The following is an 8,058-nucleotide window of genomic DNA, read 5'->3' as shown; positions in this document are numbered from 1 at the left end:
TCAACCAAAGCCAAAAGGGAAAAAGGTCTACTTGAATGAAAATAATTTGGATAAACAAAGAGCATTAATAAATTAAAGAGAACAATCATAATTCTGAAATACCTCAAATTATATTAAATGAATATATCAATTCTAACATGGAAAAGTTCATAAATTAAATTAGAAAAATAAATAAAAAGAACATTGAACCTGGGATTGAGAGTCACTCCTAAAACTAAGAGAAATCCTAAATCCTAATCCTAAGAGAGAGGAGAGAACCTCTCTCTCTAAAAACTACATCTAAATCCTAAAATTGTGAATATGAAATCTTGTTCGATGAATGGATGCATTCCCCCACTTTATAGCCTCTAATCTGTATTTTCTGGGCCGCAAACTGGGTCGGAAACAACCCAGAATTCGCTGGTTGCGAATTCAAATACGCTGATTTTTTGTCACTACGACGCGTCCGTATGGAGCACGCGTTCGTGTCACCTAGCATCCTGGCAACTATGGCATATTATATATCAAATCGAAGCCCCGGACGTTAGCTTTCCAAAACAACTGGAACCGCATCGTTTGGACCTCTGTAGATAAAGTTATAGCCGTTTGAGTGCGAAGAGGTCAGGCTGGACAGCTTAGCAATTTCTCCAACTTCTTGTATTCCTTCCACTTTTGCATGCTTCCTTTCCATCCTCTGAGCCATTCCTGCCATGTAATCTCTGAAATCACTTAACACACATATCAAGGCATCTAATGGTAATAAGAGAGGTTTAAACATAGGGAACTTAAGGCCAAAGAAGTATGTTTTCATTCAAAGCACATAATTAGGAAGGCAAATGTAAAACCATGCAAATAGTATGAATAAGTGGGTAAAGAGTTGATAAAAACCACTCAATTAAGCACAAGATAAACCATGAAATAGTGGTTTATCAACTACTTCTGAAAAAGAGCTTCTAGCTATTGTTTTTGCTTTGGATAAATTCTGAGCCTATTTACTTGGTACTAAGGTAGTAGTGTACTCAGACCATGCAGCTCTAAAATATTTATTAGCTAAAAAGGAGTCCAAACCAAGGCTAATACGTTGGATACTGCTGCTGCAAGAATTTGATTTAGAAATTAAGGATAGGAGTGGTAACCAGAATCTAGTGGCAGACCACTTGAGTCGCCTTGAGCACATTAAGGGTGGCTCCACTCCTATAAATGATAATTTCCTATTTGATAACTTACAAGCAGTATCTGAAGTAGTTCCTTGGTATGCACCTGTAGCTAATTATCTAGTTAGCCACACTTTTCCTCCAAATTTTACTAAACACCAAAGAGACAAATTGAAAAGTGAGTCCAAATATTATATATGGGATGATCCATATTTATGGAGGTGCGGTGTTGACCAGGTAATTAGACGGTGTATGCCTCAATCAGAATTCCAGTCCATTTTAGAGGCCTGCCACTCATCTGAGAGTGGAGGACATTTTGGCCCTCAAAGAACAGCTAGAAAAATTCTAGACTGTGGATTCTAGTGGCCTACTATTTTTAAAGATGCTGCTGAATTTTGTAAATCTTGTTCCCCATGCCAAATGTTTGGTAATGTATCCAAGAGGGATGAGATGCCTCAACAGATTATGCATTTCTGTGAAATTTTTGATGTTTGGGGAAGCGAGTCTAAATATTATATATGGCATGATCCATATTTATGGAGGTGCGGTGTTGACCAGGTAATTAGACGGTGTGTGCATCAATCAGAATTCTAGTCCATTTTAGAGGCCTGCCACTCATCTGAGAGTGGACATTTTGGCCCTCAAAGAACAGCTAGAAAAATTCTAGACTGTGGATTCTGGTGGCCTACTATTTTTAAAGATGCTGCTGAATTTTGTAAATCTTGTTCCCCATGCCAAAGGTTTGGTAATGTATCCAAGAGGGATGAGATGCCTCAACAGATTATGCTTTTCTGTGAAATTTTTGATGTTTGGGGCATTGACTTCATGGGTCCATTTCCAAATTCTAGCGGTTACTCTTATATACTGTTAGCCGTAGATTATGTTTCTAAATGGGTGGAAGCAATTCCTACCCGTACTGATGATGCTAACACTGTTGTTTCCTTTGTTAGAAACCATATTATCTGTCGCTTTGGATAACCATGAGCAATCGTGAGCGATCAAGGCACCCACTTTTGTAACAGGAGACTAATAGGATTACTGAAAAAGCATGGGATAATTCACAAAGTAGCAACAGCTTATCATCCCCAGACCAATGGGCAAGCAGAAGTCTCTAATAGAGAGATTAAACATATTATAGAGAAGATAGTAAAACCTCATAGGAAGGACTGGAGTGCCAGGCTACAAGATGCACTATGGGCATATAGAAGAGCGTACAAGACACCCATTGGGATGAGCCCCTGCCGCCTGGTATACGAAAAGGCTTGCCACCTCCCTGTAGAGGTGGAACACAAGGCTTTCTGGGCTGTGAAGGAGTGCAACATGAATCTTACGAAAGCTGGTGCTGAAAGAAAGCTGCAACTAGCAGAACTAGAGACCCTCCGCCTAGAAGCATATGACAACTCCAGGCGTTACAAGGAGAAAATGAAGGCTGTCCATGACAAGCACATTAAAAGGAGAGAATTCAGACCAGGGGAGTTAGTTCTTCTTTATAACTCTAGACTGAGGCTCATGCCGGGTAAACTGAGATCACGATGGGAAGGTCCATACAGAGTAGAAAAGGTAGAGCCATACAGAGTTTTCCACCTGCGTCATCCTATTAACTCCAAATTTTTTAAGGTTAATGGACATCGCCTAAAGCTTTACCATGGTGAGAAGATGAAGAATCAAAAGGAACTAGAGATTTTCCTCTTGGAAGATCCACCAAGAGAAGCTGAATGAGCCTAACGAGCGTCCAACTTAAGGACGTAAAAGCAAAGTGCTAGGTGGGAGACAACCCACCATGGTATGATCGTTCCGTTTCAGTTTTAGTTTTATTTTTACTTTATTTTTATGATGTTAATGACTCTTCTCATCATCCCTGCATTTAGCTTCATATAGTTTGCATGTGCATTTTTCATTTTAGTTTTATATAAAAAGAAAATACACTCACGCGACGCGGCAGCGTCGTTGACGCGTCCGCGTCACCAGTGCGTTATGAAGAAAAGAGAATTGGACAGCAAGTCATGCGAAAGCGTGGATGGAGGTGTGCCTTAGGCACAAACATGCTTACGCGTCCATGTCACCCACGCGGCCGTGTCAATTGGAAAATAAGCCTCCCACGCGTCCGCGTCACCCACGCGAACGCGTGACCCTAAAAATCGACGTAAAAGAGGTGTATGGCAGCAAGTTGCGTTGGAGCTGGGCTGGAATGATGCAAGAAGCACCAGCCTTGTCACGCGACCGCGTGCCCCACGCGGCCGCGTCACCTCTCCAAACATGGCCATTCACGCGATAGCGTCAATCACGCGATCGCGTCACCCAGAATTTTGGCACGAAAGCAATTGAGAAAGAGAGTTGCGCGAACGCGTCGTTGCCCTCGCGCTATTCGCACAAAACAACTCACGCGACCGTATGACCCACGCATTCACGTCACTTGAACACATCGCATACCAAGCGACCGCGTCACTCACGCGTCCGCGTCGCATGCGGCGCGCAGAATATCCAGATTAGCCAAAATATCTTATCTTTTCTTCTCCCAAATCCTTATTTTTCTTTTCCCTTATTATCTCTTTCTTCCCCCTTCCCCTTTCTCTAACCATTCTCACTTTTTACCTTCTTCTTCCTCATTTTTCACACCCATCATCAAAGTTCTTTTCTTTCTCTCTTTAATTTTTACTTTCCCTTATCAATTTTATTTATGTTTTAAATTTTTTTTCACCGTCATTATCTATATTTTCCCTTATTCCCTTCCTTTTTATTCCTTTTTATTGGTGTTGAAAATTTATTTCTGTCTTTATTTTCCATATTTTGCTTGTGGATTATCATGGATTTGTTTGACAATTATATATTACTTTTTATAAGGGTTGCTTGCATGTTCCAATTTCCTACTCTCAATAATATTTTCATCATGCATGCCAAGTGTTGTGAAAATGCCCGTATGGCATTGCACACTACTTTACTTTATTTTATTCCACTACTTTAATGCCTTCTTTCCACATAACCTCTTTTATATTTTATTGATTAAAATATAATTATCAATACAAACAGATTGTTAGTTTGAATGATGTGGTAATCTAACTTGGACATTGAATGCTTGATCTATGCTACTCATGCCTTTGCCGGCATGCCAATAAACATCTTGCATTTAATTGCTATCACATGCATTTACTATCTTACCTTTGATGAACTTTTCACATGTAGTCTAGACCATGTGTTAATGACATACTTATTTATCGTGCATGGATTACCACCCATATTGTTCGCTCCCTTGCTCGAACCCTTCACTTTATACATTACTTCCTCTTTCCTTTTTCAGGATGGCCACCAAGAAAGGAAAAGAGAAAACTATTTCTAAACCACCAGCAAGGAGAGGAACAAAAAGAGCATTAGTGGCAGAGCCATCTTCAACAGCAGTAAAGCCCTCAACAAAAAGAATCAAGAGGATCATCAAGGTCGATGAAAAAGAAAAAGCCTTTCCAGCAAAAGACACTGCGCGGTTTCCTAACCGCTACTGTGAGCAGATGTTCCCCATCCTGGCAGAGAGGAATTACAACAATGAATACCTTCTTATCCTTCCAACCCACATTGCTGAATTTGTTGAGCCCCGCTTTGAGCGAAGACAATGGGGATTCCTACGGAAACAGCCACGGCAAGTTAATCTCTCATGGGTAGTAGAATTCTACTCCAACTTTCACGTGCCAACCATGCAGTCTGTCTATGTCCGTCAGAAGCAAATTCCTATAACTGAAGAGGCCATTCAACAATCTTTAGATCTTCCCCCTGCTCTAGAAGGATTGGACGCATTCCAAGAAGCCTCACTCAAGCGCCAAACATACCAATTTGACTGGGATGCCGTTCTCAGAGTTATCGCACAACCTGGTAGTAGATAGATCTACGGATACCATCGATCCCGACCAAAAGGGATATCGGCTTCAGCACTTACCCTGGAGGCTTGATGAGCGGATAATTTATACGCTTTTTGGCATTGTTTTTACTTAGTTTTTAGTATGATTTAGTTGGTTTTTAGTATATTTTTATTAGTTTTTTAATTAAAAATCACATTTCTGGACTTTACTATGAGTTTGTGTGTTTTTCTATGATTTCAGGTATTTTCTGGCTGAAATTGAGGGAGCTGAGCAAAAATCTGATTCAGGCTGAAAAAGGACTACTGATGCTATTGGATTCTGACCTTCCTTCACTCAAAGTAGATTTTATAGAGCTACAGAACTCCAAATGGCGCGCTCTTAATTGATTTGGAAAGTAGACATCTAGGGCTTTCCAGCAATATATAATAGTCCATACTTTGCTCAAGGATAGACGACGTAAACTGGCGTTCAACGCCAGTTCCATGTTGCAGTCTGGCGTCCAGCGCTAGAAACAAGTTACAAGTTGGAGTTCAACGCCAGAAACAGGTTACAACCTGGCGTTGAACACCCAAAACAGCCCAGGCACGTGAGAAGCTTAAGTCTCAGCCCCAGCACACACCAAGTGGGCCCCAGAAGTGGATTTCTGCACTATCTATCATAGTTTACTCATTTTCTGTAAACCTAGGTTACTAGTTTAGTATTTAAACAACTTTTAGAGATTTATTTTGCATCTCATGAAATTTTAGATATGAACTTTGTAATCTCTGACGGCATGAGTCTTTAAACTCCATTGTTGGGGGTGAGGAGCTCTGCTGTGTTTCGATGAATTAATGCAACTATTTCTGTTTTCTATTCAAACACGCTTGTTTCTATCTAAGATGTTCATTCGTACTTCAATATGATGGATGTGATGATCCGTGACAGTCATCACCATTCTCAACCTATGAATGCGTGCCTGACAACCACCTCCGTTCTACTTTCGATTGAATGAATATCTCTTGGATTCCTTAATCAGAATCTTCGTGGTATAAGCTAGAATCCATTGGTAGCATTCTTGAGAAAACAGAAAGTCTAAACCTTGTATGTGGTATTCCGAGTAGGATTCAGGGATTGAATGACTATGACGAGCTTCAAACTCGCGAGTGTTGGGCGTAGTGACAGACGCAAAAGGATCAATGGATCCTATTCTGACATGATCGAGAACCGACAGATGATTAGCCGTGCGGTGACAGCGCACCTGGACCTTTTTCACTGAGAGGACGGATGGTAACCATTGACAACGGTGATCCACCAACACACAGCTTGCCATAGGAGGAACCTTGTGTGCGTGAAGAAGAAGACAGGGAGAAAGCAGAGATTCAGAAGACAAAGCATCTCCAAAACTCCAACATATTCTCCATTACTGCATACCAAGTATTTATTTTATGTTCCCTTGTTCATTTGCAAGTCAACTGATAATTATAATTGACCTCCTAACTGAGATTTCAAGATAACTAGAGATTGCTTAAAACCAACAATCTCCGTGGGATTCGACCCTTACTCACGTAAGGTATTACTTGGACGACCCAGTGCACTTGCTGGTTAGCGGTACGAGTTGTGAAAAGTGTGATTCCCAATTCGTGCACCAGTAGTTTTGAAAAAGATACGTGAAAATATATCTCTTCAAAATAGGTGTTACATTTACAGCTCAATTGCCTAGAGCATTGGTTTATGTTCTTGATAATTGGGCACCGGTTCTATTAAAAATCTTTTTCAAAAATAATTTTTCTTGATTTAATCTTGTGCCAAACTTTAAGTTTGGTGTTTTCTTGTTAATCTTTATATAATTTTCAAAAAGTTATTTTGGTCTTCTAAAAATTTGAAGTTTGGTGTTCTTTCTTTTGTTCTTGGTGTTCTTGTGAATCTTCAAAGTGTTCTTGAGTATTCTTTGTGTCCTGATCTTAAAATTCTTAAGTTTGGTGTTTCTTGGTATTTTTCCTCCAAAATTTTCGAAAACAAGGAGCATTAGATCTAGAAATTTTAAGTCTTGTGTCTTTCATGTGTTTTTCTCTTTCATCATAAAATTCAAAATTCAAAAAAAAAAAAATATATCTTTTCTAACTATTTTTAAACCATATTTTCGAATTTTTTTTATAAAAATTCAGATTTCAATTTCAAAACTTTTCAAATCTTATCCTTTAAAAAAAATTTTTTTTTTATCTTTTTCAAAAAAAATCTATATCTTTTCCTTCTTAAAATCTTTTCAACTCATAAATATCTTTTTCAAATCTTCACAATATCTTTTTCAAAACAAATTTATCTTTTTCAAATATCTTTTATATTTTTTTTAATTTTCAATTACATCTTTTTCCTATCATATTTATCTTTTACAAATTATATCTTCTATCTTATCTTTTCTCATAATTTTCGAATTACTTGGGTTGACTTGGTCAAAAATTTTCAAATCATATCTTTTTCAAAACTTTCTAACCAATTTTTTTTCTCTTTTCTTTTTCGAAAATCTTCACCCATTTTTATTTATTTTATTTTAATTTATTTTATTTTTGAAATAAATAAATAAATAAATAAATAAAAATATTTTTTCTCTATTTTACATCATCTCCCTTTCTCCATCATGGATCTAAGTGGAAATGAACAGTCCAGAAGGACTCTGGGGTCATATGCTAACCCCACCACTGCTTCATATGGGAGTAGTATCAGTATACCCTCCATTGGAGTCAGTAGCTTTGAGTTGAATCCTCAACTCATTATCATGGTGCAGCAAAGTTGCCAGTATTCCGGTCTTCCACAGGAAGAACCTACAGAGTTTCTGGCACAGTTTTTACAAATTGCTGACACAGTACATGATAAGGAAGTAGATCAGGATGTCTACAGATTATTGCTGTTCCCATTTGCTGTAAAAGACCAAGCTAAGAGGTGGTTAAATAACCAACCTAAGGCTAGCATAAATACATGGAAACAGCTGACAGAAAAATTCCTGAATCAATACTTTCCTCCAAAACGGATGACACAGCTAAGGCTGGACATCCAAGATTCCAAGGCTTTAAACAAGGAGATAATGAACCTCTTTATGATGCCTG

This window comes from Arachis ipaensis, chromosome B08 (assembly GCF_000816755.2).
Source record: "Arachis ipaensis cultivar K30076 chromosome B08, Araip1.1, whole genome shotgun sequence".
NCBI classification, from domain to species: Eukaryota; Viridiplantae; Streptophyta; class Magnoliopsida; order Fabales; family Fabaceae; genus Arachis; species Arachis ipaensis.
The sequence above is the reverse complement of the archived record's forward strand: the minus strand, read 5'-3'. Positions refer to the sequence as shown.